General features: G+C 37.0%; 1 protein-coding gene and 1 pseudogene across 1 annotated transcript in view; one reads left to right on the top strand and one right to left on the bottom strand.

Annotated features, from left to right (window-relative positions):
* Window positions 1-11,336, bottom strand: part of Stpg2 (sperm tail PG-rich repeat containing 2) — an 809,484-nt gene that overhangs the window by 124,298 nt on the left and 673,850 nt on the right. The window lies entirely within an intron of this gene.
* Window positions 8,852-10,641, top strand: LOC101579622 (annotated as a pseudogene).

Here is an 11,336-nt window from a genome sequence, read left to right on the forward strand (position 1 = left end):
AATAAAATAAAATAAAATAAAATAAAAAAAAAGAAATGAAAACTGAGAAAGTTAAGGACTGTAAAGACCTTCTGCTCTGCTTTTCAGTGCTTCAGGGAAAAGATCGGGAAGTGGGTGGTTAAAATCTAGGGTAATGTGAGACTCCAGGAGGGAGCATGAGTGCTCTACTCCTGTCTTTCTCCTTTGGGAAACATTAAAGTACTGAAAGTTCTCAGGAGTTGCATGCTTCAAAAAAACACATACTCTTGAGACAGCTATGTGGAGAAACTGGATCATGCAAGCCCTCTGAAACACCCAGGATAACAGTGAGGAACAGAGAGTTGCCAAATTTGCCCAATTATAAGAAGGATTATAAAAGCAAAGAGGAAAGGAGAACAGAGGAAACAAGACAAGTTGAGACAAGGGAATCATCAACCTAGCAGACACTAAAGGCCCCTGCTCATCATGAAGAATGTTGCAGCGGAAAACATACCCAGTGCAGACACAGACACATCTCCAAATGCCAGCAGAGAGGAATGAGCCCAGACCAAAACAATAATAGTCCAAAACAAGATGACATTAAAGCAAATACCACACTGCACCTAGCCAGGGCATAAAACAGCCAGGAATGTAGTGCCAAAGAAGAGAGAAAAGACAAAAAGGGGAAAAAGGGAAACAAGGAAGAGAGAACAAGAGATGAAAAAGGAAGGAAAAGAATAAGGAGAACAAAGAAAAGATGGGTAAATACTGAAATACACTAATTGAAGGAATAGATTGTCAAAGTTCAATTTGCAGTACTTTTTTATTTGTTGTATAATATTGAGTAAGTTACCTTAACTTTTCTGGGCCTTATAATTTTTATCTATCAAAGAGGATAACAATAGTACCCACTTTATAGAGAATCTATAAAGTTAAATGAATCACTACAGGAAAAGTTTTAAAAATATAAAAAAGACAATGCCTTTCAACAAGTAAATAAGACTTTCTGGCCAGGGATCAACTCCAGGCCCCTACACCTGCTTGCAGGCTCCTTAATCTGCTGAGATATTTGGCCAGGCCTTCTACTAGCCTGTTTTGAAACTGTTTCGTAGCTATTTTTTTCTCATTAAAATGAATTAAATATTTTTTAAAAATAAAACAAATGTATTTGAATTTGAAAGGTAAACTTTAATATCAACTAAAGATTTGAGTTTTTTAGAATATGTGTAAATATGAAATAAAAATATTATTTTGGCTTTAAGGACATACTGAAGTGTACAGTTAAAAAAGTTTTAAACAGGGACCAGGGAGATGGCTCAGTAGAATAAGTGCTTCCCTGGCAAGCGCAAAGGTTCCACAAAAAAAAAAAAAAAAAGAAAGAAAAAGAAAAAAAAGTTTTAAACAAAGAATCAATTATGATGTCTGAAAATTACAGAATTTTGGTTTATATCATTAAAATAACTTTTAAAATATTTTATGTATAATATTTATATTATGACCAAGAAATGTGTGGCTAGTTTACTATTTTAATTGTGCATTATTAAACAATATCATGAAACTAATCATTTTCCCAATATTCTATGATGACAGAGACATTCAAAGTGTTATCTCACTTTTATATGATCATTAATTGTTGCCTAAACAAATCATGAATGACTTAACACAGGGCCAGCAAATAAATAACTGTAAGTCAAAACTTTTGAGGATTGAAGAAACATAAGAAATCAAGTAGGTCAACCCACTAATTTAATAGCCTAAAACTCAACGACAAATTTTTAAGTAAATGGCCCAGTTTGGTATAGCAATGCAGCTAGCATTAAAAGCAAGAATTATCAGGGGTCTGGACAGTACTTTCTGTGCACTCCTTAGAATTATTTGCCACAATTAATGAACAAAGAAATCAATATCAGGGAAAGTAAAAGCAGTATAAGATGAATATGAGAATGAAGTAGACATTGACAACAATAGACCCATTACTTTAACTTACATTATTTCACTTTGGTAAAAAAGGCTTTTAAAAATTTAACTACAATCTCATCTTCAACAGAAATATACTTATGATCCAATTTGTTCATACATAATTTATACCAAAGATTATATTTTAAAATTAAGCTAATATTAACATGCATACATGAGCAGTATGTAACAGATTCCTGAAGTTAAAAATAGGATGAATTAAATTCACTTTAAAGAAAACTATTTTCTACATCCAAACTTAATTTGTCATGTAAAAGTATACATTAAAATAAAGATACTCAATCCAAATATATTTTACATAAAATGTTGCTTGTAATGCAGTATCCAACAGTATTAATAAATAGCATAGAATATACCTTTTCAAGCTAACTTTGGAACTTTGCAATATCTTAAAATCCAAGAATGCAATATTTAAAATCTGATTACCCATATACCTGGGGGGAGCAAAGGAAGACAGCAAAGCCAAATCATGAAAATCTAATTAATTACATAACCTTCAAACAAATCATAAATTTGCTATGTTGAACTATTAAATAACCTTATTCTACTATGGTACAGAAAAAGAGTACCAATGTTTAAGTAGATGCCTACAGAACTGTGGTACTATATATTTTCCATGCATTCTCCTTCCACTGAGAAATAAGTGAAATGAAAATGTTGCTATTTTCACATAACTAGTATGGTTTTCTTTTCTGTGCAGAATTTATGAAGTCTTTTTCTTTTATATTTTTAAGTAAAATTTTGCCCAAAGTCTTACAATGATTTCGGTTAGAAAATGAAATCATTGTATAATAAACTTTGTTAGAATTACTTTCTTGGACTATACAGTACTCATTTAGCTATTTAAATACAGTATTGTAACATGTGCTTGTTTTAGGTGTCACCACTGGGACAAGTGGATGACTTATAATAGCATAAAATTTACCAGGCAAACCAGAGAAGAGTCTTGCAGAGGACATACAAAAGAAAACAGCTGACTTAAACACACACAGCACTTAAGAAGTGAACCTGCAGACGAATGATGAAAAGATTTAAAGTAGACTGGGAGAAGCTTTGGAAAGGTCTAGTTCAAGGACAGCGGTCACCACCTATTCTGAATAAAGTGAACACCCTTGTGTCTCAAGGCAGAGGCTTAGCGACAAAATCATTCATATGTCTGCTCAATCATAATGTTTCAATTTTAATTTCTTAAAATACGGTGTATTCCTCTACCACCAAAGGTATTTTTACATGTTAGTGGAAGAATTCTTCACACTACGGAGAGGCAGCTCCTTGGGAACCCACCTATTCAAACAATTTAAAATGTCATGCTGCTTTAAAGTTACCACTTTAATGTAATTCAGAGAATTTCCATCCACTGTGTAAATAGCAAATGGTATCTGACATTCTCCTACACTTTACAGCTTTAGATACATAACCTGAAATTTTCAGTACAAAATGTAGTTTGCCAAGTGGAAGATAAGACCTCCTTTGGGAGTTCTGTTATCAGATAAGTTTTGATTATAATATAGCCCTCTCTTATGTACCAGCTGGATAAAAGTTTTAAATATTGAGTCTAAGTTTTAGCATCTATACAAAGAGAGATCACATCTATATAGTCTATGCCTAACTGTAATGATTAAGTAAAGTAATTATTATATGAAGACCTAGCAAGCGTGTAAAGACAATGCATATAAATATGAGCGCTCTCTCCATCTGCCTCTCCCTTTTCCTCTCTCTCTCTTTCCTCAACTACAGAGGACTGAACCGCCCAAGTCCTTTGACCTGAACCTTCAGTTCTAGCCCTCTTTTGTTTTGAAACAAGGTCTCACTAATTTGGTAATTACCCAGAGTAAGCAAACAAAAATATTTACAAATTTTTGCAGTGCCAATGTCTTGGTAGGAAAGTTTTCATTTTCTTTCACGAGCAGACCCCTTTAGTGTGGATCATTTTCTTCTTCAATGTATAAGCAGCTCTTCCTTTAATAATCTCATATGGCTTTCTGCTCACATTAATGGTATCTTACCTCAGGCTTCTCTGGAAAAACTCAAAGCATCATTAATGCTTTTCTGTTAGACATTTTATTTGTATCATATATAAAGAAGTCAGTGCATTACTGATTTTTACAAGCAATCCACTTGTTAGAAGAACAGTCTTCTGAGATACTGCTGGTGATTGTACAGCCAGTCAGTGGACTTCTTAGCTAAAGCAAGTTAACGTTCTCGAGAATGATCCTTTGCACTGAGAACCATTTGTTCTTCTAAATATGTCCAATCAGCCATGTGTGTGCTTTTGTAAGGATTCAGCCTGCAGGACCACAAGCTGAGGGATATCACAACTTGACTTTCCTCACTTAGCATAAACCTCACTTAATCTAAAACTTGCACAATGAATGAAAATGTAGTATTTAATAGTAGAAAACAAACTATACTTCATGTAAATTCTTTCTATAATATTTAAAGTTATCTTTGGAAGAAAACCATTTATCTCTAAATTATGAGTATGATTCTTTGAAGATATTACTTTTACAAAAAAGAATGTTTGGACCATGCTAACCTTTTGCTTCTATTGTACTGGGATCATCCTTAGAAAATCCGACCATTAATATTAAACTAATCTGTGCCTCTATGTTAAGATTTCTAATATTTGATATAATTTGCTAATGCTTGAAAATTTTAACAGCTTTTTTAAAAAATTGTGATTTCAATAAAATTAAACATTGAAAATATCTTGGATCAAAGGATCACTATTTAAATCTATTTTAAGAGTTAGAATAAGTTATTCAAAGATGGCATTTTCAACAGTCAACTTGATCTATAAATCTGTTTCTCTTGATACACAATGATTATATTTAAATTCATGTTGGGCTAAAAATAAGACATAAATTTTGATGTCTATGAGTCATCTATAAATATCTGAGTCAAAGAATAAATTCTAAAACTGATATTTTATTTATGGCAAAAGAAAAACATATAAAACTTAAACTTCTCAAAGTTACTATGTAAATGCACTTTGATAAGAATTAACTGAATGGCTAGCAACTGGTATCAAGACTATTTCTGCTGATGTAAACAGATAAAAAAAAGAGGAAAAAGCATACATTCACCTTTTGTGAACTCTGAAAAATAGCCAAAACAAGAATGTGACACTTGAGAGAAGGGAAACTTGTAATTACCTGGACTTTCATCTGGAGGCATTTACTAGACTGTAATATGAGAAATAGAGCCCAGGGAGAGTGCACAGTGCTCTCTGAGCTGACCCCATTGAACAGGAGTTTGAAGCTTTTGAAGCATCTGGTTGATGACAGAGAACCAGAGAGAGGAGAGATGTTAGAGGGCTCAGAAAGTCTGCACAAAGGTGCCCTAAGTCTTTGTTTATGTAGTGAACTGTGGATCCCTGTGGAAACTACACAAACACAAGCAAGTAGCTACCAGAAAAGAAAAATTACAAGACAGCTAATCTGAAAAGTATCTAGTGCTCACATCTAACTAAAGGTAGTTCAATTTCAAATAAGCTCCAATACAGAGATTTTGCTGAAAGATCATGGCAGTCGGTACTATGCAAAAAGATTCTGCCTCTGTAAAAAGAATAGCAACCTTAATATAAAGGCTCTGCTACTCTAAAGAAGTCTTTTTTAAAAAAATGTATTTCGTTGTTACAGGGTCTCACTATGCAGCTTGGACTTGTGGTGATCCTCCTGTTTTCAGCCTCCCCAGCACTGGGATTATAGGCCTGTGCCACCATGCCCAGACTCTGGCCGGCTCAGAGCACCCTGGGGGCATGGCTGGCATGACAAGGGGTTGCCAGGGATCAAACTGTGGTCCTTGCACTTGCCTAAACTTGCCTAAAAATGTGCTTTAGTCTGCTGACATATCTTGCCAACCCTTAAAAAAGTCTTTAAAATCTCTTTAAAACATTAAACTGATCCAGAAATAAACAAGCAGCTTGTCACAATAAATCTGAACACTTCAAAGAAAATATAACAATATCAAAGTATGACACAATATAAGTCATACTATTCAGTATCCAAATAGAAATCATTGTCAATGTGTACAAGCAAGAACTCATGACCTACCACAAGCCAAATAAAAACATTAGTCTATGAAAACTGTCTAAATTGTCCAGAAATGTCCTAAATGATGCACTAGGCACACAAAGACATTCATATAACTATTAAAAAAATCTTTAAACATTTAAAGAAAAAAATAAATAAAATGAGTCCTCAAATGAAGAAACTTAGAAAATATTTAAATTATTAATGGCCAATTTGTTCTAATTTTGATTTTAAAAACAATATTACATATCAAAGAACTCAAATTATACTACTAAAGAAAAAATATTAAATTCAAAGATGGAGCAAAAAAAAATTACTTAACTAAAACCCAAGGAGAACACAATGGCTGGAAAAAAGTAACAGTGACACAGTGACCTGTAGAGCAATATATAGGACAATCTAACATAAAGATTCATATGGAAAAGCTTGGTGGGGACATAGAAATATTAGCATAAGTAAGTATAAATGCACAGGCCAAAGAAGGTTACTGAAGCAGGGTAAACCTAGCAGTACCAAAGTTCAGTATAATGACTCTGTTATAAAAGAATATATCTGAAATCAGTCTGAGAAAAAAAATCTACATCTTGTACATCAGAGGAAGGAAAGATTAAATATCAACTTTAGAACAAAAAACACACAACAGAGACAACACAATTTTTGAAGGTTGAGATACAAAAATATCCAAACTAATAATGTGTGTATAGTGAAAATGTTCTTAAAGAATGAAAATGGAAGAAAGATACTCCTAGACAAAAAGTTTTCAGATAATTAAATGCCTTCAGGTCTTCTTAAAAATAAGCTAAAGTTCTTTTAAACTGAGTGAGTTCAAAACAATTCCAGATGGAAATTCATGTGGACACAAGGAAAGAAGAGAGCACTACAGATCAACTGGATTGCTTTGCCAAGCAGTAAACATGGAGACACAAAACACTAGCTGGGGTACAGAGCAACCAGAAGAATCTCATATTTTGGGTGGAAACTCAAAATGATACATACAGTTAGGAAAATAGGAAGTTTTACTAGAAAATAGGAAGTTTTAAACAGAATTAAATATCTACTTAGCATTCAAACCAGAAATTAACACTTAGATACTTACTCAAGTGAAATGAAAAGTTGTATTTATAAAAACTTTTACATTAATGTTTGTAAGTGGCTTCATTCACAATCTTTAAAAATTATAAACAACTCAAATGGTCTTCAATGAATAAACAAACATACAAGTTGAGGTACACTTATGAACTAGGACAAAATAACAATACAATGGTTGAAATATGCAACAACATGGATGGATTTCAATTGATTATAAAAAGTGAAAAAAGCTGACCCTAAATGCCTATGTACCTTATGATTCTGTCTATAAACTTTTTGGCACAAGAAAATCTATGAACACTGAGAGCAGATAACTAGTTGTCTGGGGCTTCAGGTATACACAAGGGCTGCTTGTAAAGGTGACCTGGGAAACTTGGGGACTAAAAAACTATGGTTAGTTTTAGGAAACACTATGCCTTAGTGTTTCCTAATGACAGCATATATGTATTTGTCAATTTCATGGAATTCTATTTAAAAGGTAAAATTTAAAAGGATAATTAAGTTATGTAATTTCTACTTCAACAAAATTAAAATTAAATAATAAAGGGATCTAGTCCTCCAGTTATACGGTAAATTGAGCTGTATAAAAGGTTTAACAAGGGGCTGGTGAGATGGCTCAGTGGTCTAAAGCACCTACTTAGAACAAGCTTAGCAAAGCACAGGGACCACGGTTCAATCCCCCAGCACCACACCAGCCAGCCCCGCCCCCTGGTGGGCTGAGCTGGCCACACAAATAAATAAATAAATAAATAAATAAATAAATAAATAAATAAATAGATCTCTCCTTTAAAAAAAAAAAAAAAGGTTTAACAAGAATTCCATGGCAAGCAGAAGTCTTTTTAGTCTTACTGGAGCTACTGAATATAAAAATAAAAAGTCTGAGTCCAAATACATAAGTCACACAGTATTAAGTCTTTAACTTCCAGATAATAATAGACTTATATGTAAGCATGAACAGTGTATGTACAATTTCAAAAATACTTACAAAAAATCTTATGATCTCAGCTAGCATAAAACTTTTCCAGAAATAAAAAAATAACATATGCCTACACATATTGAGAGGCTCAGGGAACTGCCACTGACCCCAAAGGCAGACCTGTGTAACCTCATGGGAAGAAACTCCTGCTGCTCTATAGGGAGGATGTGAAGGTCATTTGATGGCTTCATGAGACTTCTCAGAAACACCAGGGTCACTGCACACTTCTCATGGAGGAGGGGTACAGGAGTATCAGGAGAAAATCCATGAAGTGCTAGGGAAGCTGATGAAGGATGAGAAAGATTTTGATAAGTGGGAAGCTCACGCTGGAGAAGAAAGAACTTCCTGGAAGAATCAAATACAGGGGGAGATAGCAACTGTCCAGGCTCAGTTTAAATAATGAGAAACTAGACTCTGAGGAGAAAGTACAGCCACAAAAACTGAAGAAAGAGCAAGAAGTTGTTCTGGGGCTAAGTCTGAAAAGACTGAAAAGTCTGGTCAAAGTCTGAAAAGAAGCTGGTCCAGGAGGCCCAGTTGGTGAGGGAGCTCATCTTAGATGTGCAGCATCAGCTGCAGAGGGCAGCATGACCATGTTGCGGGCTGTGAAGGCCATCACAGAAAGGAGTAAATCCTTGACTGTGAAGAAACCAGGAACTGCCTGGTACCCTGCCCTATGGAGGTCTCTCTGATGTGCAGGCAGGTGTGCACTTGTGAGGCTGCCAGGACAAAGGCCAGAGCCAAGGTCGCCAGAGCCTTCTCAGTCCCCTCTGCAGAGCCGAGTTTCTAGGAGATCAAGACAGCCCACAAGGAACCGAAAATGCCAAAGCCAGTCAGTGTCTGGGTTACCACATGATGCCGAGCTGGAGTTTGCCATCCAGCCAAATACCACTGGAAAGCAGCTCTTTGATCATGTGGTTAAGACTATTGGCCTCTGGAAAGTGTGGTACTTTGGCCTCCACTATGTGGACAATAATGGATTTCCTGCCTGGCTGAAACTTGATAAAAAGGTGTCTTCCCAGGAGGTCAGGAAAGAGAATATCCTCCAGTTCAAGTTCCAGGCCAAGTTCTACCCTGAAGACATGTGTGAGGAGCTCATCCAGGACATCATGCAGAAGCTGTTCTTCCTCCAGGTGAAGGAGGGCATTCTTAGTGATGAGATCCACCATCCCCCTGAGACAGCTGTGCTCCTGGAGTCCGATGCTCTGCAGGCCAAGTTCAGAGACTACAAGAAAGAGTTGCACAAGTCTCAGCTCTGAGAGCCTTAACCCACAGTCATGGACCAGCACAAATTCACAAGAGATCAGTGGGAGGACCAGATACAGGTGTGGTATGCAGAACACTGTGGAATTCTCAAAGATAATGCTATGCTGAAGTACCTGAAGATTTCAGGACCTGAAAATGTGTGAAATCAATTATTTTGAGATCAAAAATAAGAAAGGAACAGACCTTTGGCTTAGAGTTTATGCTCTTGGACTAAATATTTATGAGAAAGATGATAAGTTGACCCCAAAGATTGGCTTTCCTTGGAGTGAAATCAGAAACATCTCTTTGAATGACAAAAAAGTTTGTCATTAAGCCCATTGACAAGAAAGCACCTGACTTTGTGTTCTATGCCCCACGCCTGAGAATTAACAGGTGAATCCTGAAGCTGTGCACGGGGAACCATGAGCTGTATATGCACTGCAGGAAGCCCAATGCCATTGATGTGCAGCAGATGAAGGCCCAGGCTTGGGAAGGGAAGCATCAGAAGCAGCTGGAGTGGCAGCAGTTGGAGATAGACTGTTGAGCGGGAGAAGGAGCAGATGCTGAAGGAAAAGGAGGATCTGATAGTGTGGCTGTAGGACTATGAGGAGAAGATCAAGAAGGCAGAGAAAGACCTCTGTGACTAGATCCAGAGAGCCCTCCAGATAGATGATGAAAGGAAGCGAGTCCAGGAGGAGGCCGAGCCCCTGGAGGCCAACCATGTGGCTGCATTGTGGGCTGAGGAGGAGCTGGAGAGACAGACAGTGGATTAGATAAAGAGCCAGGAGCAGCTTACAGAGTACACTGCCAAGATTGCCCTGCTGGAGGAGGCACTGTGATGCAAGAAGGATGAGGTAGAGGAGTGGCAGCACAGGGCCAAAGAAGCCAAGGATGACCTGGTGAAGGCCAAAGAGGAGCTGCACTTGGTGATGATGGCCTGCTACCCCTGCTGCCACTCATGTAGAAGCCTGTGCAAGAGAACCTGCAGGAGGAGGGCACAGAACCCATGGGCTACAGAGCCAAGCTCTCCAGTGAGGTCATCCTGAACCACTGCAACAAGGAGAAGAACATCACTAAGGCAGAGAAGAATGAGCACGTGCAGTGGCAACTCCTGACCTGATCAGTGAGTTGTCCCTGGCCAGAGACAAAAGCAAGAGGACCCACAACATCATCATCCACAGTGAGAACATGAGGCAAGGCCAGGACAAGCACAGGACCCTGCACCAGATCCAGCAGGACAATATCAAGCAGTGCATTGATGATTTCAAGGCCATGCAGAGACCAGGGCAGTGCATAGGGCATCTGGAGCGGGCCTCTGCCAGAGGAACAGGGCAGCCTGGGCACACTGGCTCTTTAGTATTCTGAATCTAGAAACTCCCTCACCACGTTCCAGGGCCCTTAAAGGGCAGTCACCGGTGGAAGTCTGGGCCAGGTGCCACCCTGGCTATTTTTCCCAGCTGTATCATAGTGCCAAAAAGGCCTGATTGTTATAATCATCAAATCACTTCCTGTTGTATCATTGGAGCAGGACTGATGGAATCATGGTGCTTGTAGAATCCAAGTACAAACTTCACACTGGCAGGTGTGCAAGGTTCAGAATCATCAAAAATAAAATAAAACACATTGTGGCTTACATCTGTGTGTACTTTTGAAATAAGCTTACACTGATTGATTTGTTCTTGATTTCTATGAAGGATTCATCTCTGTATATGTATATGCTTTGAGAGGTAAAAAGTTAAGCTCTGTATAAACTAAAGCCCCATCCTACATGCAAGGACTTCCTTCCTCCAGACGTCCTGCTTAGCTGACAGGATCTACCACAGTCACTTGGGATGGATGATATAGAAGGACTCCAATACACTTTTGGTTTTTTACTTAAACAGTGTAAGAATACATTGTTGGACTTACACCTAATAATTAGCTAGAGTATACTATTTACATGTAACTGATAATATGGGTTTGTAACAGTTTTAAAAGGGAAAGTTTTGTTTTGTATATTTCCTTATTTTTTTGTTACTTTTGTATTTTTGTTACTTTCTAAGAATAAAAGAATTAAAAGC

Source organism: Octodon degus, unplaced genomic scaffold (assembly GCF_000260255.1).
Source record: "Octodon degus isolate 3935 unplaced genomic scaffold, OctDeg1.0 scaffold00125, whole genome shotgun sequence".
Lineage (NCBI taxonomy): Eukaryota > Metazoa > Chordata > Mammalia > Rodentia > Octodontidae > Octodon > Octodon degus.